General features: G+C 38.4%; 1 long non-coding RNA gene across 1 annotated transcript; it reads right to left on the bottom strand.

The window, feature by feature from the left end:
- Positions 1-6,532: 6,532 nt before the first annotated feature.
- LOC124271348 lies at positions 6,533-18,998 on the bottom strand. Its single transcript, XR_006897016.1, has 3 exons — positions 18,988-18,998; positions 11,423-11,426; positions 6,533-6,700 (listed from the first exon to the last, which is right to left on the bottom strand). It is a non-coding gene; the product is annotated as an uncharacterized LOC124271348 (long non-coding RNA).
- Positions 18,999-24,567: the final 5,569 nt, after the last annotated feature.

Here is a 24,567-nt window from a genome sequence, read left to right as displayed (position 1 = left end):
AGGCATGACAGGCAAATAGAGTGTGTGAATAAATGTTGCGTTAAGCCGCATCAACAATGTCACAGCTGTTATTGTGTGTATTTTATAAGTTGTAATATCACATTGATTAACTGATAGTTATTATTGGTCAGAAAGTTTAAAGTTTTGAGAGAGGGTTTTGGCTCGCATCTCGCATCATGTGTGTTCAATGGCACTAATATGTTTAGCGGCTTTTGGGCATCCATTGTGCGCATTGAGCAGGATATGAAGCCTGGAAGACTGGTTATAATTATTCTGCATTAATTATCAATCATTGAATACATTTAAGGTCAAAACTAAGATATCTTCTTCATCTTCATTCTTCATTAATACAATATACAATGTAAGCATGTTTTTAAAAGTTTGATTTCTCCGTGACATGGAAAACATAGGCCGTTTCATTTAAACCATTCTGTATGTGTCCCTCAACAAAACAAACATCACATTTTCCTCTTGACACTTTCCGACCATCTTAACGAATTTACTCTTAATTCATTGACTTGGCAGTAATGCTTCAAGTCATTTGGGAGTTCTCGGTACCATCTTCCTTCAGCAAGGAGATGTGATCTAAGCTCCCCTGAGAGTTTTATGCTGTGATGTACGTATAGGAGCACCTCGCGAGACCTTGCCATCCTTGTTACCCAGTACGGTATTATGTTAGATGAGGAGGTTGATCCTTAGCTGATCCAAACAATGTGTTCCAGAGATGGATACTTTTCAACGGTAACAAGGATATTTGAGAAGAGAAATAGGACTTTGATTAAACAGCTAACTTCCAGAGGCTGTCTTGATCTCGATTGCAAAATGCCAGTAAACATTACAAAAAATGTCTTGTAAAGTTTCTAATAAACATACTAAATCCATTCAGGATAAGCTATCACAACTTTGGAAAAATGATTCACGTTCCTTTCGGAAAATACTAAAAAAGAAGTTAAGCAGAAACGGGCTCAAAACATTCTCCACAAATTGATTCTTTAATTTTACTTTTTTTTTTAAATCGCAAAATGAAGAGTCACCTTAAGAACATAATTATGATGATAACCTTTCTCATGTGGACACTGGGAATACCACTAAACTTCTCAAATTACTAATGATGAAATATATCAAGTGTTAAAAATCTTAAAAATGAATAAAACCCATGGAATTGATTATGTTGTAAATGAATATATTTCTACTACGATTGATATATTCTTAGATATTTATGTTAAAATGTTTAGCATTGTACTCGACACTGGTATCCCCCAGATAGGTGGCTAACTGGTATCATCAAACCAATTTATCAAAATAAAGGCGATCCTAAAAACCCTGAAAATTATAGACCAATAACACTACTAAACTGTTTTGGAAAACTTTTCACATCTATTTTAAACAGCCCATTAAATAAATTCATCGAATCAAACCAAATTCTTTGCAAAATATGTTATATTCTTTTCATAATTATTGTAACAAATGGAAGCTTAAAATTAACACATCCACATCCAACATTCTTATTTTCGGTGGATCCCCAAAGAAAATAAAGAAGTTTCAATATTGGAGATACTATCCTGGAAAATGTAGATAATTATCCCTATCTTGGCATTACACTAAAAAAGAATAGTAAATTTACTAAAACCAAACGTATGCTGTTGGGAAAGGCATCAAAAGCAATGTGTTTTTTTGTATTAAGCCAAGGCAGAAAACTTAAACTTTCCATTGATTGTCATTTGAATTTGTTTGATTGTATGGTCACCTTTATTCGTTTATATGGATGTGATGTGTGGGGTTTTGAAAGTACTTCTTGCTTCGAAATAGTTCATCTACGCTTTCTCAAATATTAAGTATCACTCAGGAAAAGTACACCTAACTTTATGGTATATGGTGAGCTTGGTGATTCCCACTTGTAAATGCTATAAAAAGCAGAATAGTATGTTTGGTGGATAAAATTTTAACCGGAAAATAGTCAAAATTATGCTTCTTAATACATAAATTAATATTCAACTATTATATATTTGGCAAATGTGAACATTAATGGATAATATATCTTGAGAGAATTTTCGACAATCTTGGACTGAGGAAAATCCTAAATTTTTAAAAGTATATTTTGGCTTAAAACTGTTATAAAAATAAATGATAAGATATGTATCCGCAAACGTGGATGTAAACAATTGAAACCTCTTCCAACGCAACCACTTATAGCATTTTCAGAAATCCATCTCTCAATTTTGAACCATACCTAAATTTTCTGCATTACAATAACTGGTTAAACTTTCGAACTTCCAGTCATTTTCTTCCAATTGAGGCAGGTAGATGGCAATGAATCCCAGTAAATGATAGAAAGTTTACAATGTCTTACCTAAATGATATTAGTGACGAATTTCATTATTTATTGATATGTCCCATATTAGAATTAGAAAGGGAAAAATATACTCCTCACAAAAAATAAGGCAACAAGTATTTTCAGTGTAATATCTTTATCAATTTCGATAGCGATTTTTGATGACATGTTACTGAAAGGTAAATATTCAAAGAATCCATAACTTTACAAGACTGTCAAATTGATTTATCTGATAACATTGTCAACATCACCCGAACACAACCACCCTCAGAAACAACATGCAAAATGTGTAGCATGAATGTGCTCCACCCTTCACACATGCACCCTGATCGGTGTAAACCTACCTGTAATCATTCCTCTAGCACAACAAGCGGGTCCTAACTTCATTTTTATGGATGGTAAAGCCCGTCCATGGATGATAATGTCCGAGAAAGTGTTGTTAACGATGTTGTTTAGATCAACAACATCACACATATGGTTTAAACATATTTTTAATTTGCCAAAGCAGAAACCTGGATAGGCGATCAAGCCTAGTGGCTTATATAAACGCCGCTCCAGTATATTGTTCTAATAGCTGGATACAATATGAAATAAGCTGACAACAAAAGATAAATACGATAACAGATTTATAATTAAATAACGAGTATGTTCGTTGTGGTGTTGGTTATGCCGCAGAAAATCAAGTTATATAGAATTTGTTTTACACTGAATAGTGAGTGAGTTAATATTTAACGTCACATCCGCAATATTGCAGCCATATCGTGACGAAAACAAGCCATACAATAAAAGTAGAAACATTTTGAAGATTAAAACCTGTCGACCGTGGACAGTACAAAGACTAGAGAATCACAGTTATAAATATAAAACTAGCGCAAAGGTAAAATATTCCAATTAAAGAAGACAATACAATATAAAATACGGGCTATAGATCGCCAACAACCGAAGGTAGATCACCATACTAAGGCCTCTTACACTGAATATATATGTTTAGGTGATAATCACTGGAAGCGGTTACTTTTTGAAATGAACGGGTGTAATGAGTTAAGAATGTCACTATTAGCTGAGTTATTCAATGCCTAGTTTTAACATCGTATCCTTGAATATAAAACATAAATAGTTGTTCTTAAATTTTGATAGTTCCGGCATGTAAAGAGGTAGTGAATAACGTCTTCGTTATAATAACCGCATGATCACCTGAATGTTTCCGATATGTGTCGATTATATCTGTCTGCGTTTAGATCACTACAGCCGAGCTTGAGGCGACAATAAATGATTTGATAAAATCTACACCCAGAATTTAAATCAAAGTAATTGTGAGTTTCTATTGTGTTTATCATGGTTTTAAATTGATTCAGGGAAATCGCACATCACACATATGGACTGGCCTGCAAGCTCACTTTATCTTAATCCCATTGAACATGCTTGGGACATTATTGGAAGTCGTGATTACGGTCTCCGTGTTCACTCCCAGACTCTGAGCGAGGACCTTGAGCAGGCGTTACAGAAAGAATGGCAGAACATTCCACAACAGCAACTTTAAAGGCTCATTTGGTCAATGCAAACACGGATAGAAGCTTGCATTTGTGCTCATGGTGATCATACGCATTACTGAACACTGCTTCACTGTCCAAAAATGACTCGAACCTTAATGTTAACATTTTGCTCCATCAATGCAGCACATTTTGCACGACTGTTTCGCGGGTATATGCTTTTGATGATTTTTAAGTCTATTATTGCTCGTACATATGTTTTATCTTTCTATTGCATGATTCCATGATTTACAATTTCAATAAATAAAAATGCAATGAGACTACAAATTTGTGTTCCTTAACTTTTTGTGAGGAGTATATATTCAGAAGTATTATTATATTAGACCAAATATGTATAAAATGAATATCCTATTTAACACCAATAAGCTAGAAACTTTAAGAAAACTTTCATTTTTTCGTAAAATAACTATGGCTTTATTTAAGAAATAATTTCAATAGCTTAATATGTAACTTGTTCGATGTACATTGCACCTATCATACCGTTTGTATACAGTTTTTATGTTGTATATATTATAATATTATGTACCTCTTATGCTGCAGTTTGCAGCCTGAGTGAATATAGTTCAGTTCAGTTCAGTTCACTTAACTGATTTGACTCACCCATCAGTTAACAAGGGATTAGGCCTTGTTGATTGGTGAGTCCTTGTTAAAGGCTAAAAGATACGGCTTACTGCATGCTAACTAGATCAATTAACTAACAGAGGGTCTAATGTCACTCTTATGAAAAATGTGAAACAAACATCAGTATAATACCAGTTTCATCAACATTGCGATGTTGACCGTGGAACAATATTAAGCGACGTTCAGCTTGATTTTAATGTTTTAATATGCCAGGTTCCTCATTCACACGTCATCGACCAAATTCAATACAATACAACTTTCACCGCCTGTGTTACTCACCCCTTTGACTGATCTCTACAGTGTGTTGCAATAATCACATCGCGACATGTCGAACCAGCCTACAGCAGTCACAAAACAATTTCAAACCGTCTGCTTATCCACTAAACAATGTGCATACTAATTATAGCTAGGAAAATTGTAATGTAACACGCCACACCAAGTCTCTGAAGATATTTTCCCGAAAAAGGTTCCTAAATTATGTTATTTAAATATGATAAAAAGGAGCACAGAGACATTCTTAATTTCCTGAATCTGCAGTAATCTAGACTTGCCACATTCAGTGTATTGACTGTATTTGTTTCAGGATCTGTAGGAAACACTAATGCCACTATAGCAGGACGTACAAACTGCAAATAACCCATACAGAACAATCATTTACCATCACGCACCAGTTATCTCCCCATGCAGATATTTACAAAATTGTATTTTTGTTGTAAATCTCATATTTACAAGTGTGTGATTGTCTTGTAAACATCATCTATACTAACTTCTAAACATCATCTTTACAAGACATTTTCAAGCTTGTAAATGTAAATAGTTTTACAGCACAACGCTGTCAACAATGTTCCCGACAAACATAAAACATATGTGAAAGTTGTATCCCCTGATGGAATGTGTGTGATTACTTACCCTAGCACAGAGCCACTTATCCGTAAAAACCATGCCGTGTACATACAGACTCATTCTTGTTATTTTCCCAATGCTACACAGTGAGCTGAACTGCAAAAAGTGAACCATTTATGTTATGATTATAGACACACATGCATTTCGTATGTGAATATGTAGTTGCAGCACTAAGGTGGCATTACGCCACACTTAACACTGCAATAAAAGATTTAAGTGTAACACAGGGCTCCAAGTGACGCTTACCTTAAAAGTTTCATTTTGTCCCCTTGTCATGCGCCTCACTTCGAGAGGCAGGGACAATTGATGAGTAGCGACTTCTCCAATCACATTAAGACGCACGGTAGAAGTCGTTTCAGCTGCTGGTTCATCTGCAGTCTGCGCGACTACCACATATTGGCTTCGAACAAAAACATCAACCTTCTCCTTGGATGGATCTGGAAAAATGCACTACAACGTAACTGAGACATGATTCGATGACTGCATATAGATGCTGGTACAATCGACACTGGAAGACTAAACAAGAACAAAACGGAGAGCACATGATCAGAATGATGCCCCTGAGAGACGAATGGTTAAAATGATCAAACGAATTTGTTTCAATTTGTTGGTTATTCAACGTTGCACACCTATATGACTGAAGATAAATGAGCGCGGGCCAGACAGTCCAGTGGTGGAACTTAAGAAGGCCATGAATCGTCCATATCAGCGAGCCTGACCATGCGATCCCCTTAGTCGACTCTTACAACAAGCATCGGCTGATACTTCCCTCCCAGATATAACCCTCGTTGATCATACGTGACGATCACCCAATGGTTGATGTGACTGAGAATTCCTTTGTAGTTGTTTTGTCCAATTCCAGGCAAACTCATTTCATCTTGTACGCAATGTCAGTATTCCAGCAATATCACGCTGGTGGATACCAGAAATGGACTTCACACAATGTACCCATGTTGGGATTCGAACCCCGGTCTTGGGTGTGACGAGCGAATGCTTTGACAACGCGTATATCTAGACTACCCCACGCCCTGAGATGATCAAGACACACTGAATAACGTTCACCTCCCATGGCATTCACTCTGACGCGAGAATATAACTCGCTGTGAATTAAGTTGGTCATAAAATATACTCAGGGAAACAAATAAGGGAACAGCACTTCATGGCAGTGTTCCTTTATTCATTCTCAGTTTTTTCCCCCACAGCGCTATACAAAGCTGGTGATGAAGACTGGAAAGTATTAAAGGACCTCTTGAATCTTCCTGTGTTCCCGTATTTGTTTCTCTCAGTATATATTCTGATTTGATCTATCTAACAATCAGGACACAGAAATCGAAATCTCACCTGTACCAAAAAGATATCACCATTTTCGTATGGCTATCGAAGGGAGATTTAAATTACAATCTTCTCCACAAATTTTCGTTTGAAAACCCAGTGTCCGTATTGCAGTAGATTTGTAGAGATAATTCACAGCGCCATTTGAAGGAATAGACTGGGCTTTGATGCCAGGTTCTTTTCCCTCAAGAGCCGGACTTTCAATGGTAGAAGTTATATATGTACAACTTCATGCCCTGACGGTGAATACTGTCAAGCTCACGTAAGTGAGTGAGTGAGTGAGTGAGTGAGTGAGTGAGTTAACGTCACATCGGCAATATTTCAGCCATATCGTGACGAAAACAATTTATACAATAAAAAGTGAAATGAGAACATTTGGCATTGAAATGGAATATATGTACCTTATAAAAACCTGTCGACGAAGGACAGTAAAACAACTAGAATATCACAATTACAACTAAAACTAGTATGGAGAGTTAAAACTGATAGCACTATTTGGACAATACAATATAAAAACAAGCTATAGATCGCCAACACCAGAAGGTAGATCACCATACCCTCACGCAAGTATGATTTACATATCCATAGTCCAACTTAGACATATTAGTAGCTGTCTCTATAGATCTGTAAATCTGAAAGATCTGTTTATGAAGATCCCGCTTGAATTTAGTGTAAGGAAGAAGTATCCATTTTAAGAAACTCAATATAATTTTCTGATTAAAATGTGTATATGTGCAACTTAACTCAATCCCAATAGTGCGCTTGTTACCTCCACGGCCTAACTCACATGCACCATCAATAAATGAAGGACAATCTCTTGATCAAACGTATCTGATGTAGTTGATCCAACGTAACTAATCACTGTCCATCAATGGAGAAATGGTTTCAGGTATAAAGGTAAGTTAATACGGCATATGGGGCACTTGTCCAAGGGGTGTTCAGATCGACGCTCCGGAGAATGGAAATCAGAGATAGTATCTACACAGGTAAGTGATATCAATTATGTTTCAGTAGAATAAATAGGGGTGAATGAATATGGTTGTGCGCCGCTTTGGCACCTCGAATGGGCTCCATGCATTATAGTCAGTGCGTCTGTGAGTGAGTGAATTTAGTTTTACGCCACACTCAGCAATATTCCAGCTATATGGCGGCCGTCTGTAAAGAATCGAGTCTGGACCAGACAATCCAAAGTTCAATAGCATGAGTATTAATCTATGCAATAAGGAACCGATGACATGTGTCAACCAAGTCAGCGAGCCTGACCACCTGATCCCGTTAGTCGCCCCGTACAACAAGCATTGGTTACTTAAGATCAATATTCTAACCCGGACCTTCACGGGTTCAGTACATTCTAGCCATGTGGGGAAACGACCCAAAGTTTGGGAAGTGAGAGCTTTCGATTTTGTAATCGAGACGAGCTGCACATCCTGCATGATTTGTATGACAGTTATCTGCACTTTCGTACGTAAGTCCCAAAACATTTGATCTAAATTAAGTCTACCAGGTTTTTAATCGTAGTATTTTTGTCATTTTAATGTATGGCTAAATCTCAGCTTAAACGACAATGGCTGAAGGGATGGTGTAAATACAGCGAGGGTCCATGCAGGTAGCAAAAGTAATGTAAGTCCCCATGGACCCTAGTATGGTGATCTATCTTCAGTTGTTGGCGATATATAGCCCATTTTTACATTGTATTGTCTAAAGATAGTGTTCTAATTTTAAAGATATTTCGTAGCTAGTTTTAAAACATTTTGTGATATTCTAGTACTTTTACTGTCCTTCGTTGACAGGGTTTTATATATTATATGTATGCATTCTGCATTCAGAACTAGTTTTAGTCACGATATGGCTGAAATATTGCCGATGCGACTTTAATTCGTAACTCACTCACTCACTATTTGCACTTTCAGGGTTAGAACCCATGTTTGTGTTGAGAGAGATCAATGAAATCGAGTGGTCTGGCTTGCTCATTAGGTAGAGTGAGTGAGTGAGTTATTATTTAACGTCACATCGGCCATATTGCAGCAATATCGTTACGAGAACATATTTGATTTTGAAGTGGAATATATGTATATTATAAAAACCTATCGAGGAAGGACAGTAAAACAACTAAAATATCACAATTAGAATTAAAACTAGCGTGGAAAGTTTAAAACTCATTAGGTAGATCCATGTTTGGTGCCGCCGCATTATAGCTTGAACATTGCTGACTATTAAACAACAAAAAACAATTGTTTGCATTCATTAATGTCTGTGTTTACGTTTTAGGCACAACGCTGCCAATTGCAGCGGTGGTCAAATACCCAGAAATACGTTAAAGTATTCCCGTTTCACAGGATGGCTGAATATGAAAAACAGGACATTCCATCTATGTACATCAGGGAAACGTTCACCATGTGTGCAAATATGATATGCCATGAAAGTATTTCATCAAACTATCTATGAAACCACAATACCTTGTGTGTGTACGCGCGCATATGTGTGTACATAGATATTATGAGGTACCTATTGTCACCAGACAGCTGCCATGCTGCAATAGGGCTTAGTGCGGCGTTATCACAAACATTCATTTTCATGTTTGTATTTCGGAGGTGAACATTTAAAGTTAGTGTTGCATGTAAAGGAGGGAGTGACAAACATGTAATTTGAAAATCGTACCGTCAAGTGTTATCCGTGTATTATTACAACGGGTTTGGTTCCACATGAGTACAATGTGCAAAACTCATTTCTCCTAGTCCCTGCAGTAATATTGCCGGAACATTGCTAAACGAAGCGTAAAACTAAACTCACTCGCTCAAAAATAATATAAAGAAGCCTCAAGACCTTGGCTCATCAGGTTATATCTGACCTTCAAGGGACGGGTCAGACCCTGGACAGATACCACCAGAGGTGCGACCAGAAGTTGACTAATAGTTGGCCGAACTTCAGCCCCCAGCTTTAGCATTTTCAATTAATGCCTTCATCACACAAAGTGAAATGGTACATTAACACACTTTGCACATAGCCTGGAAACATCATGTTCCTCTTTGAAAAGATAAAATGACGGACTGTTTTCATATTCATCGTATCAAGGTATGTCATTTCTGTTTTAAGAAAATTGTGAATATTATTATATAGTAACAGGCAATCAATGAATTATCCCCACAGATATATATCATATTGTGTTAGAATATATCCGTTAATTGAAATGATGGTACAAGGTCGTCCCGACATTATTGTGAAAACAACATTTACCTCCGTGAGATGACGAGATGTGATCTGTATAATCTTTCGTAAGTAGTATTTCTCTTTTTTTCTGACACCATTCAGCAGGTGCCCTTTCACTGCAGTCCCCTGAAGCATAACATGTGGTATGGTAGCCAAATTCAGTCTGCAACAAAAACATGTACTCACTATGATAAAATAGGATATGTCTTCTATTAAAAGAGGCACCCGTGAAGAGCCACCTCCTCGTGGTGGGTGCTGGGTAACGCTAAGCGCTCTTCAACCCCCCGGTGTGGACCCAGGGGTATATTTGGTTTACCAACCCGTTTGCCGTGGGTTGCGCCCCAGTGACGGTGGAGGAAGGGATTATGGTGGTTGAGGGCACTGGTTCCAGGAACAGTGTTCTTTGCCCAACATACCACTTCGGCCCTGACTTCACCTAGACGGGTGGTAGAATGGGCCCGGTTCTATCTATCGGCTGGTCATGCCGAGCCCTGAGCACTCTATTTTCATTGCTCTATCACTTTTTGGCTTGTTTTTTGTATACATTGTTTACCTTATTGTGCCTGTATGTTTATTATGATACACTGTTTTTGAATCGTCAGAAACGTATAAATTTGCCTAGATGCTGGTGCCAGAAGGCGATGGCTCATGGGCCAAACTGGTAGGACTTACTACTGGTGTATACCATTCATATATCCCTAGTATATGTGTGTTGGTCATCCACAGGCATTAAGATACTGCTCTTGTTGGCACTCTGTGGCGGGCGGAGAGTATGGATGACGAACCTTTATCAACTATGGCTTTCCAAACCCCAATTAAAAAATCCAACCGTACGCTGGAAATCGATCATGAAAATGATGATGTGAGTCAAAGGACAAAACCAGTGGAGTATTGGCCACGATTCTTGGTGATAGAAACACCTGATAAGACACCAATCAAACTGAACCCTTTTGCAGTTGCAAAGTGTATTTACGGAATAGCGGGTGACGTTAAAAACATCAAACGTCTCAGGACAGGATGTGCAAGGAGACAACAAGCAGCAAACCTGATGTCAATAGAGGAACTTGTTGGAATTTCAGTAACTGGATCTCCTCCTAGATCCTTGAACACAAGCAGAGGCATCATTAGGGATCGTGATAGACTGTTTCAGGACATGACAGAGCTGGACATAGTTTCGGAAATGAGAGACCAAGGAGTAACATTCGTGAAAAGATTCACCAGGCGCCAAAGGACTGAAACGTTCAGAACAAATACTTACTTATTTTCCTTTTCATCTCCATCAGCACCCAAATCAGTTAAAGCAGGATATTGTAACATTAATGTTGAACTATATATTCCAAACCCGTTAAGATGCTTCAAATGCCAGAAATGTGGTCATGGGGCTAATTCCTGCAAAAACAAAATTACTTGTGCACACTGTAGTCAAACTTCCCATTTTACAGAAGATTGTAAAAGTGCCGTTAAAAAGTGTCAGAACTGTTCTGGAGTACATTCCTCATCAAGTAAATCCTGCCCGGTATGGAAAAAAGAAATGGAAGTAAGCAACATAAAATGTACAAAAAACATCTCTTACACTGAAGCAAAGAAGCTCGTGTCAAATTCAGGTTAGACTGAAACCTATGCGTCAGTCACTAAAACACCTCCAGTTTCACCAGTAACAATTCATCGTCAAAGAGATTTGACATGGATAAATTCCATCAATCCTGCACCTCTGTGTCTAACTGATTCTGGCACACAGACCCTTGCTGATTCGTTGCCAGCTGAACTGGCTCCTTAATCGTCATCAACAACTCAACGATCAGGATCACATGATGATTCTGCACCAAACTCACAATCAGGGAAAGAAAAAATGTGTTAACCAGATATAAAACAGACTCTACACGGGTAGAGTATCAAAAGGTTCAAATGATCCCATCAAACTTTATAAAATCACTTGAAGGGATGGATGTTTCAGAAAACATCCCTCGGAGGACAAGGAGTTTGTCGCCTAAACGTAATGGCGAGCGAGATCTCCCGTTAATCCGCCTAAGAGATGATTAGTTCTCAAACTTTGATTCAATGGAATTGCAGAGGACTGACAAATGAACTTTATTGAAATACAACTTCTCATACAAGATCTTCAACCGTCAGCATTTTGTCTTCAAGAGACTTATTTAAAAAAATACAGATACCTTTAACTTGAGACAGTGAACCGATTACCACTCCTTTTCTCCCCCGGGGGATAAAGCTACTGGGGATGCTTCTATTTTGGCTCGGCAGGGTATAATACATAGCTCTGTCCCTCTTGATACCAATCTCCAAAATGTAGCTGTTCGCTTGACCCTGCACATTGCAATAACACTGTGCTGCTTGTATATTCTGCCTTCTTCTAATGTTCGACAATCAGATCTTCAAAATCTGTATGATCAACTTCCGAAAGCATGTGTCATTATGGGCGATCTGAATGGACACAACCCGTTTTGGGGAAGTGTCCACACTAATACTAAAGGTAATATCCTTGATGAATTTATTTCTGATAACAATTTATGTATTTTAAATGATGATTCAGCCACTTATTTGCATCCAGCTACGGGAACATTTTCTTCCCTGGATCTGTCACTCACCGATTCCAACTTATATAATGAATTTGAATGGATGGTCCATGATGACCTATGTGGGAGTGATCACTTCTCCACCATTCTCCGAACAATTAGCCCTGATGATGATCCGCCTTTATCACGAAGGAATTTCGCCAGGGCTGACTGGTTGTTATATAACACACTGCGTACTGATCACTTAAAACATGATGTTTTTGCAAACTGCAAAGATCCTATACATTTATTTTCAGATATACTGAACAGCTTTGCTGACCAATCTATACTGAAGTTCTCTGCAATTCAACATATTCGTAAACCATGGTTTACTAATGACTGTTAACAGAAAAATATTTTCGCCAACATCCTACAGTCCACAATTTAGATACAATTAAAATTTTAAATGCTATGGCTCGACGCACTTTTAAACAAAACAAGTGTCAGTCTTGGAGGAAATATGTTTCCAAAATTAATTTATTTCAAAGGTGTGGAACATGATTCAACGAATAAAGGGCAAAGGTTCCAAATCTACTGTTCCAAATTTATTGACGGATAAAGCTGATATTGCCAATAAGCTTGGTGAAACTCTTGCAAAAAATTCTTCTTCGTCAAATTACGTTCAAAAATACCAGAAACAACAGGAGAAAAAACGACGAAATTTTAACTCCGATCATGGCGAAGACTATAATGAATTATATTCATTACATGAGCTATATACCGCCCTTGAGCAAGCTCATGATACAGCAACAGGGGCTGATGATATTCATTATCAGCTCTAGAAGCATTTGCCCGAATCATGTCTGGAAACGCTGCTAAATATGTTTGATACAATAAGAACCTCAGGGAACTTCCCAACTTTGTGGCGTAATGCCATTTTAGTCCCCATTCCAAAACCTGGCCGGGATCATACTGATCCGTCTAATTACAGACCAATCTCATTAACGAGTTGTGTCTGTAAAACCATGTAACGAATGGTAAATAATAGATTAACTTGGTGATTTTGAAACCAATAACCTTATAACAAATATTCAATGTGGTTTCAGAAATATCGTAGTACCATTGATCATTTGGTACGTTTAGAATCCTTTGTTAAAAATGCTGTAGTAAATAAACAACATGCTTTATAAATTTTTTTGGATCTTGAGAAACCTTATGATACGACCTGGAAGCAGGGCATTTTGAAGGATTGACATGATTTTGGTTTGAGAGGCCGTTTGCCTCTTTTTATATCACAGTTTGTAACCGACAGACAATTTCAAGTCCGAGTGGGTTCTACCCTGTCTGACCATTACAATCAGGAACAGGGTGTCCCACAAGGCAGTATTTTGTCTGTCACTTTATTTAGCATCAAGATCAACAGTTTATCCAAGGTTTTAAACGATTCAATTGATGGATCACTTTTTGTGGATGATTTTAAAAATTTCTTGTCGCGGTAAGAATATGCATACTATTGAACGGCAACTGCATATGTGTTTAAATAAAATAAATAAATGGTGTCTTGAAAACGGCTTTACATTTTCTAAGTCAAAAAGTAATTGTCTACTCTTCTGTAGAAAATATAACTCTCATAAAGACCCGGAACTATCTTTAAATGACACTCCCATCAAAGTTGAAAAGAAGGCCATGTTCTTGGGTCTGATTTTCGATTCCCGTTTAACCTTGTTGCCGCATATTAAATCACTTCAAGCCAAGTGCCTGAAGGCACTCGATTTGTTGAAAGTTGTTTCCAACTCAAAATGGGGAGGGGAAACTACCCTCCTCCACCTCCAAACTACCCTCCTCCATCGTATATGGTGGAGCCTGCAAAAGCAACCTAAAACGACTTGATTCTGTCCACCACCAAGGCCTAAGGCTTTGTCTTGAGTCCTTTAGAACCTCTCCTGTTGACAGTCTCTATGCTGAGGCCGATGAGCCATCCCTTAACCAACGTCGTATAAAATTAGCCTTTGAGTATATAACAAAACTTTATTCTAACGACTCTAATCCTGCATTTAACTGTGTTTTCAATCCTCTATATGATGATTTGTACAACAAAAAGCCTTCTCTTGTTCCGCCTCTTGGTTTAAGAATTAAACCATTTCTTTCTGCTGCCGGCATTGAGCTGGAAAATATATCTCCTTCCCGTCTTCTTTCCTATCCTCCTTGGCAGTTAGTTAGACTAGAAGTTGACCTAATACTGACAACATTTAAAAACTCGGAAACAAATGAATTACAATATAGACAAGAATATAATCAATTAAAAAGTAAATATAGTACATACAAATCCTTATTTACAGATGGGTTCAATGACGGTGGCGCGGTTGCTTGTGCCACTATCATTGGACCCAGAACAATATCTTCTCAATTACCAAATAACAGTCTATTTTCACAGCAGAAGCTCACGCTATATTAACAGCTCTTAGATATATCATTAAACACCGTAAATATAAACAATACATAATCTTTTCCGATTCTCCTTCTTGCCTTCAGGCCATTAAAAACCTTTCTTGTAAACATCCACTTTTAATAGAAATTATTGAATTGTATAATGAACTTGCTACTGGCCAATGCGACATCGTCTTTTGTTGGTTACCCAGCCATGTTGGCATTCTTGGAACACAATGGCTGATCTTGCTGCTAAGGCAGCACTCACCAAGTCTGTGACACCACTTCTTATCCCATACTCTGATTACAAAGCTAGCATTAGAACCTACATCCGTGATCTGATGCAAAAGAAGTGGGACACCCAAGTAGGTAGCAATAAATAACATGCAATAAAAACCTTATATTGGTTACACCTACTTGGGTAGTCAGTCCAGATTTGAAGAGGTCATTATGCGACGATGTCGCGTTGGCCATACTAGATATACTCACGAATATTTATTGAAAGGCGAAGATCCTCCGTTTTGTATCCCTTGTGATGAAAGGATCACAGTATAGCATGTCTTGCTTGACTGCATTGAATATTCCATCACAAGGGATAACTATTTCAAAGTAAAAACTCTGAAGGATCTTTTTAATGATGTCAGTTCTCATTTAATTATTGCATTTTTAAAAGAATTAGATTTGTTAAATTGTATTTAAAACGTGGTAGTATAGTAACTGTGATTGTTAGTGTCTGTATCCTCGAAGGGGTTGAAGTATCGTAAAAATCATTGCACTCCTCAGAGGATACGTAAGTCCCAAAGCTTTCAAAGTTAAATTTATGCTTACCGGATTTTTAAACGTAGTATATTTGTTCTTTTAAACTTCGGCTAAACTCTTCCTTCAATCGCCAGCGGCTGAAGGGATGGTGTAAATCCAACTAGGGTCCATGCAGGTAGCTGTAAGTCCCCATGATCCCTAGTATGGTGATCTACCTTCAGTTGTTGGCGATCTATAGCCTATTTTTATCTTGTGTTGTCCCCTATAGTTAAAACGTTTTAGATTTAATTACTAGTTTTACATACATATCTGTGATATTCTAGTTGTTTTACTGTCCTTCGTCGGAAGCTTTTTATAATATACATATGTTTCATTTCAATATCAAATGTTCTGGTCACGATATGGCTAAAATATTGCCGATGCGACGTTAAATATGATCTCACTCACTCACTCTATTAAAAGAGCCTGTTTTTTTCGGAACACTGACCTTTTCTGTCAGCTCTAAAGCAAATTACAAACATTACAAAGTTTCGGGGCATAAAGAGATCATAAACAGAGACGGACAGATTGACTGAAATCACAGGGATGGGACTCCCAGGGTTATCCCTCTTGAATAATGTATCAACACATCAACGTTAAACTCATCACCAAGTCATAGTGGCCAATCCGTAAATATAAATTGACTTTCTGCTTCGTCCTGATTGTCTGATCTCTTTCGAAACAATTGAAAGAAGGACGTAGAAGCTTTAAAAGAGGTGATTTGATACAAAAATGTATCAAACGTGTGAAACCCCTCTCCACTTGCAGATTTCACCCTTCTGTTATATGCATTATAACACAGGGTACCTGAAACAATTGAAAAAAGAGGAAAGCCTTGGGCAGCATTTGGGAAAGGTCCTCCACCCTCCACGTTTCTGTCAAAACGCTTGACTGCCTTAACCTTCATCAAACAGTATTTCAGAGACAGCCTTTGGATTATCTTTGAAATCTTTCTAAAAACAGATAGCTCGTCGCCACACCCACGATTCGTAGACACGGGCCACTCTTGCGCTGGTATCAGAGAGATCTTGAAGAGACTGGGGTATTGTATCATAAAAGCTACAGAAGTCAAGCTACTAAACGTCATGCTGATGAACCTACTCCGTTCTGTAGTCAAGAGATAGAGCAATTAGGGTAACTAAAATACCGGTAGAAGAAATGCCATAATACCAGAATAAGTATGGATTCATGAAAGGAACGATCCACCAGAAAATGAAAGAAAGCATGTGCTTTTAATTCTTGATTTAGATCTGCATATTGAATAATGTGTGGAGGTTATGGTTTCTCACAAACTGTCTTAGTCCAAACATGTTTGGGAAACTACTCTGGAGGATGTCAAATTGACCAAGTTATCCACAATTACAGGGGACATGGTATACTGATCCTGGAAGTGATTTGGTTAGTGCTTCTTCTCTTGAAAACTACATCTGTGTTGGGCTGGTTCTTTAACAACCTCTAGAAATTGTGACTGAAGGTTCCATATGAGGGGAGGCACTTACATCTAAATATTACAGCTAAGGTGACCTCAACCAATACCTTCAGCGTGATACCAACTACCCTTTACCACAATAACATAAACAAACTTATAGTGATCAGAGGTGACCTTTATCCAATGACACCAGTAGCCAACATCAACCCAGTAATGACTAGAGATTTGGCGAAATACAAAGTTATAGTTTGATATCTTTAATTAATTGATAAGTATTTCAAAATATTACATCCCTTCAACGCGGGTAAGAATTCCCACATTCCATTTCAGATGTGGGTAATGGCTTCTTTGTTTACACGAAAGAAGCAATGTAAAGTTTGAAACAGAGATACAAGATTAGTAAATGATGTGTACTTAGCTTAAATTCCGTACTTGTTTTAGTCACGATATGGATGAAACAGTACAACTTAAAATCTTAACGCACTCACTCACTCACAAGACTTCCTGTTTTGTCACCCACGGGACACATCTGGGATGAAATGGTTTAACGTGTATATCATGATAACAAACCCCTCCTTCCCCACACACACACACACACACACACACACACACACACACACACACACACACACACACACACACACACACACACAACAACAAAAACAAAACACAAAACAAAATTCGATGCAGAACATTTACCACATACACACTTTGCGTCTAAGTATAGATTGATTGGCATATTCAACAGGTACTGTCTCTATGTACTGCCTGACCATATGACGCAAAACAACAATATTGTTTTTCTGACGATTTCTCTGTTGCAATGGAACACATAAAACAAAGCAGATCCTCATAATGTGTCTAAGAGCTTACATCGCACATTTATCACTCTAAATTGTGTGTACCAACGTCAGTTGACAACTGCAAAAGTAGGTTGGACATAGGCCACAACATTTATGTTCCTCTCATACCATATTGCTTTGGATGACATTATTTAAAACAAAATTGATAACATTTGTAGGGTGCACCACATTTTAAGAATTTCAGGCAAGAATCAGAAGTAGAAAGGTAAGTAAAACTTCTGCAAGTTTGCAGTTCTTCTGGTGCGAAAATAATAAAATTGTTAATTCATATAAACAGGTTTAGGAAAAGCGATGTATCCTTATCGTGTCTGTTATTCTGTCTTTATCACTGTTAAAACATGTTACAGAAGTATTAGATATTCTATTTTCATCTTAATCAACACATTTATGTTTTCTCCAACGTTGGCGATGACATAAAACAAGCATTGGTGTCAAATATCTAATTATTTATTTACATTTGACCTTAAGTCTGATACGCATGTAGTAACAGTCAATGGTTTGTGTACAAAATGAGGCAAATGTGTGAGTCTTAAGACTCATGTATATTTTAGATAAGGCCTATTCTTTCGCTAGTACTTCATTTTCAATAAAACACAGTTTCATTATTTCTCATAATGTGTGACAATACCCAAAAGAAATCGATTTAAATGCGGATAGTTGTCTTTCAACAGTTATTATGTCTTGCGCATCGAACTGAATTGAAACACATTATTGTTATCCACAGCAGATTTCCTTCATGTCACCTCAGTTACAATGGATATGTATACGCTTTATTTGTAGCCGAGTTAAGTCCCTATTTGCCACAGGTTTATGCCGTTCTTACCTTATGCAGATTGTTGTTGAACCGTACAACGTTTGTAAGTATATTTGGCATCCACTGTCTTGGAGCTGTTAGCTGTCTCAGGTAATAGAGAGTCTATATACGGAGACTAATAAACCCGTCCCTCCCTGACTGCAGTATATCACCAAATTATGTTCAGAACAGTCAAATCCAGCATTCAGTTGTGTTTTCAACCCTCTCTATGCAGACCTGTTTCCTGATCTGCCAAGCCTTGTTCCACCATTTGGAATCAGATTTCAACCACACATAACAGCAGCTTGATCTCAATATCATATCATCTTACCGACTTCTGTTTTCCCCACCCTGGTAGATGGTGAAGCGAGAGGTTGATCATACCTTCACCACACTCAAAGCATGTATTGCTTGACTATTAATATTTCCTCACAAGGGATATATATATACTAGCCACATAAAGAAACTGTGCACACAGAAAATGCCTTCAGAATTGGAATACAACACAGCAAAGACGAAATGATGTAGACACTTTATACGCTGAAGTATCGGACCACAAGAAATTGTCAAAAGAACATGGACAATATCTGTAACGATGACGTCAGAAGTTCAAAATCGAGTAGGGGGTCACACGACGAAGTCACAAAGTCAATAACGGGTATGACCACCATGTGCGTGAAGCACAGCAGTGCATCGACGACGCATAGAGGCTAGCAAATGAGCATTGAAGGCCTGGGGAATGGTCTGGGACGTGGTCACTGCTGTCTGGAACCTGTATCTGAGATGAGTCACCCGAATCCACCTGTCCTGTCTTGGCGTCGTTACGTCGGGAACGCCCAGAACGTGGGTGGTCGGCGACGTCATTACTGTTTCGATAACGCCTGGCCCATGCAGATATCGTGTTACGATGACATTGGAAATGTGCTGCCACCTGTTGTTGGCTCATTCCTGCTCGAACCATTCCAATGGCTTCATGACGTTGAGCAGATGTTAATCTTGGCATGATGTGCATGCGACTTCTCATGTGGATTTGTGAACGTTTGAATGACCAAAGATCAAGCTTTCGACAGTGACAGCAATTTCAGAGTTTCACATGTTGTGTGCAGCTGTACGGGCTGCACGTGCAGTAACATACTGCAAGGCCATAGGCCACCGTCAATGACGTCACGTCGCCTGGCACGTGCATGAGCGTTTGATTGTCTCCAATACTTGCTATGTTCACAAATGTATTTATATATAAATACGCTGTGTGCCTATATTTATATTTTCTGTGTGCACAGTTTCTTTATGTGGCCAGTATATTTCAAATTATTATATTGTAAAGTGTGTGTGAGTGTGAGTTTAGTTTTACGCCGCACTTAGCAATATTCCAGCAATATGGCGGCGGTCTGTCAATAATCGAGTCTGGACCAGACAATCTGGTGATCAACAGCATGAACATCGATCTACGCAACTGGGATATGATGACATGTGTCAACCAAGTCAGCGAGCCTGACCCAATCGATCCCGTCAGTCGCCCCTTACGACAAGCATGGGGAAGTGAAGACCAATTCTAACCCGGATCTTTACGTGTGGCTTTTTTAAAGCAGTTGACCTTATTGGTAAAGTTTGATGTACATAGTTATTTCTTATTAATTGATCGTGTACATGTATATAACAATTAACTGAGATTGTTTGTTGCTTTGCCCTTGACGGGGATTGAAGTTCTGTACCATTACTGTCCCCTCGAGAAAGGATATGTAAGAACATTTTTTCAAGGAATGCTATTCCTAAAACAGTTTTAATCGCAGTATCTTTGAACGTTTGAGTATAATCGCCAACAGCTAGAGGGATAGCCAGCTGGAGAGTAAGATGGCCTAACCCTGGTTGCTGGGTATCTATACACCGATTGTATAGTGTGTGTTTTTTGTTTGTTATTTTTTTTTTTTAAAGTAAATACAGGTATTGCATAGTGTTGTTGACTGATAATTTAGCATTTTATGAGCTCAGACTTGTTTTTAGACTAGTATATTTATTATATACTGACAGCCATTAAAAACGCAATTGGTATTTGTTGTTCTGAAACTTACAAATGTTCTATTGAAGATTTTTTCCTGCGATACAGAGGATGTAGGGATAAAAGGCTGTTATTCTGGCCCATTTCGAGTTCGAGTCCCGGAGCATTCCTCTCACATGAACTTTGATACTTAAAACTGAACCTTTGACATTTCTCGTAAACACAACCACATTCATGAAACACGTTGTGCACATGCATTACCTGCACCCAGGCCCTGTAAAAGCACAAGGAATTGTGGAACTCAATCACTTTGAGAAAATGCCACACTTGACACAAGACGAAAGGAATCAGGTTATCGGTATGGTCAGCCAAGGTGCTTCAGATGTGATGATTGCCAGGCACTTTAATGTGCATCCAGACAACGTTTTCGGGCTACCGGAAGTGTTGCTGATCGTCCGCGACCTGGTGCACCACCTGTGATAACAGCTCGACAAAACCGCAATATCCGAGTTTAACACTTGCGAAATCGGTTCGAAACAAGGATTAGGCAAAGTGGACAATTGGGACAAGTCAACGTCATGTCAGAGCCCAAAAGGTGCAATGACGCCTTGCTGCCTTCAACATCCAGTGTCGTCACCCGTACCGTGGTCCAACCTTATTGCATCGCCACAGACTTGCCAGACAGCGATGGGCAGCAAATGGGGCCAATCTTAGCAACAGGACATGGCCAGATGTCATTTTTTCAGATGAATCCAGGTTTAACTTATTCTTTGCAGATGGACGTCAACAGATTTATCGACGGAAAGGAGAAAGACTTGCGCCAAACTGTGTCCTTGAACATGATCGTTTTGGAGGGGGTGGTGTCATGATCAGACCACAGACCATCATAGGCTGCAGACCATCCAACAGCTGTTCCTGAGAAATGTGTGTCTTTCAATGCCCCAAAGACTGCGAGCATGTCTTGCAGCGCGCGGTGGACACACACGATATTGACTGCAAGTGACCCCTCCTTTGTGTGATGTCGTTGTTGCGTCACTGATGTTTGTTGCTGACTGGACATTTTCAGATGAAATTATTCACAGATGTTCACTTAAAACATATCTGCCAGTTAGGTTTATATATGTTGAAATAAGTGTGAGTAAAGGAAGTATGAATGTCAAATTGCATTTTTAATGGCTTTCAGTATATATTTGATAAAACGATGAAAATCATTTCCCTGTCTAGAACAATGAAACCTTGTTGGCCGGATTTTGTTGCTTGCAGCGATATTAATGTGTTGATTTATAAAGAAACTTGAAACATTTATTCTTCAATTTCCCTAAACTATCGACAGACAACAGTGTACCTGTAGATCCACTTTGAACAAAAAGAAAATCACATTGTAAAATGAATTATATTGAAAATGGGCAGTACAAGTTAGTTAAAACTGCGCACGTCACGCCGAAGACCCGGGTTCGATTTCCTACCAACGATATTCAGCATAAGACAAAGCTAAGGAAGGATGACAATTTATGGATGTGCAACTTGTTTATTACAGTGTGACCGACGTTTCGGTGAGTTTCCAACACCGTTATCCAGCAATGCATGCTTCACAAAGAAATGCTTGGCACAACTTACATCGAAACGTCGCTCTCACTGTAATAAAGAACTTGTTCATCCATGAATTGTTACCCTTCCTTATTCCTTCAACATCTAAATGCCTCTCGAAGAAGATGAGACTGTTGCCATGGAACTCTGCAGATATGGTCTATAACATCTCCAAACTATCAAAACACATCTGAAAACCACAAGACATATCTATTGCCTGATTGTGTGACGAAATATGTACATTGTTGAAGATCTGCTGTGGAAACGAGCACTTCTGCCATATCTTGTCAAAGCTATGGAAAACTTTGGGTTCATCATTTCGCCGAGAGACGTCTTCTGGAAATAATATATCTAATTTTCTATAGTTTAACAGTTTGGTACTCCACAATTTATATAAACAGGCATGACCTGCCGGCCCACAACCAGTAGAGTTAAATTACATTTGTGACGTCATTCCATTGTCTGTTCGCTCCATTACTTTTCAGGAATGGAGCGATGTGTACCAGTTTCAAAATAAACCTTCATTTTGTCATTTTGACATTTAATTTTGATAACGGAAATATTCCCAATACTTCGAATGTAATTTAAGTAGGGTAATATCCTCGTAACTCTCCATTCCTTAAAAATAATGTGCCTCGGGCCCTCCTGGGCCTCGGCTCCATTATTTTTTAAGGAATGGAGAGTTACTCGGACATTACCCTCTACTTAATGTGGAGTATAGGGCAAATATATGCTATTGCTCGAACTGGTGCCACAGACACAAGTATGCAGCCTGTATAGTGTGTTAAGCCTATTTCTCGTGTCCTTGTCTTGATAATGCCGGAATATTGTTATTTATTGAAAAATATTGAAAAACCATACTCATCCACTTAATTGAATTGTGATTTCTCTTTGCAGTCATGGATATAATGCATTTCCCCCCTGTCGCATAAATGCTGGACTAAATAAACAACTACATAAATTGGAACTTTATAAACCAAGGATGATGTCATAACATACCACATTTCAGTCGGTACTTCTCATACTGCTGCTGGCGCCTGGGGTCACAGGCTATCTCAGTCTTCCCGTCAAAGAAGACCAGACGTTGAGACTTGAAATAACTTGCACATTGCGCGAAACATTTCAGTCTTGAAAACGCTGACACCTCAATGAAGTTAATGTTTTGAATTGTACTTGCATTAACACTGCTGCCAAAGTACGATCGGATGTGTCCAATTGCTTCTCCATGAAAATGAATTATGAACATCACAAGAACTGAACATACAGAGTCCATTGGCAACATGTTCAGACGATCAAGTGAACAACTGCTATGCCTCTGCGTGGTGTAAGCAGTGCAGCTCTATTCAGTAGATGATGATGTAGATGCATTACTTCGCCACACCCTTCATATACAGCCAATTCCTGTGAAGTGTCAATATTGATTTGACGATTGCTGGTTGTATCCGTACAGTGTTTCATAGTTGATGCGGCGCGTGTTTGGTTCTGATTAGTCTGAAATTATCATAACAATGCCTCGTGTGTTTAAATTGTCTAGAGCCGGGAATGGGTGGATCTTCTTCTATCAATAGAAAGGAACGTGTACTATAACTATTGTGTATCCGACAATGATGTATTGCAATTTAAGCATGCTGGGCTTTTCTTGTAAATGCACAAGGTCCTATGTTCAGTTGAATAACATGAAGTTTTTTGGACATCTGATCATTCCAACATTGCCGTCACTGATCTGTTACCTATTGACGGATAGCAGGTTTGGGGTCAATCGCGAGTGAGTTTAGTTTAGCGCCGCCTTTCGCAATATTCCAGCAATATCGCGGCGTCGACCGCATTGAGACTTTATTGCAGCTTAAAAGGGATGTCTATGTTTGTCACTTCTGCCTGTTTAAACTATATGAGTGTATGATGAAATTGCTCTCCCTTGAGATATCTACCAATATTTTCGAAAGGCTAATAAAGTTGGCCAAAGACGTCGGTGTCTAACAGTCAAGGTTACTGCTTCATCCAGTTGATACTTCTAAGTACAATACTAAATCAAAATTTATCAATTAGTTTTTTTTGTTTAAAGAAATACACTAAGAATTAAATGAGCATGGATTTTATTATCGATATCCGTTATCGTTTTTACATTGAAGTATGCCTCCCTTGTAATGGGAAATTCAATAGAGTCAAACGGGACATTCTTGACCGTTATTCTTTCATCACAAGGGTTGTAAAGGGAGCAT

Source organism: Haliotis rubra, unplaced genomic scaffold (assembly GCF_003918875.1).
Source record: "Haliotis rubra isolate DU_JTF1 unplaced genomic scaffold, ASM391887v1 Scf1024, whole genome shotgun sequence".
In the NCBI taxonomy this organism is placed as follows: domain Eukaryota; kingdom Metazoa; phylum Mollusca; class Gastropoda; order Lepetellida; family Haliotidae; genus Haliotis; species Haliotis rubra.
The sequence above is the reverse complement of the archived record's forward strand: the minus strand, read 5'-3'. Positions and strand labels throughout refer to the sequence as shown.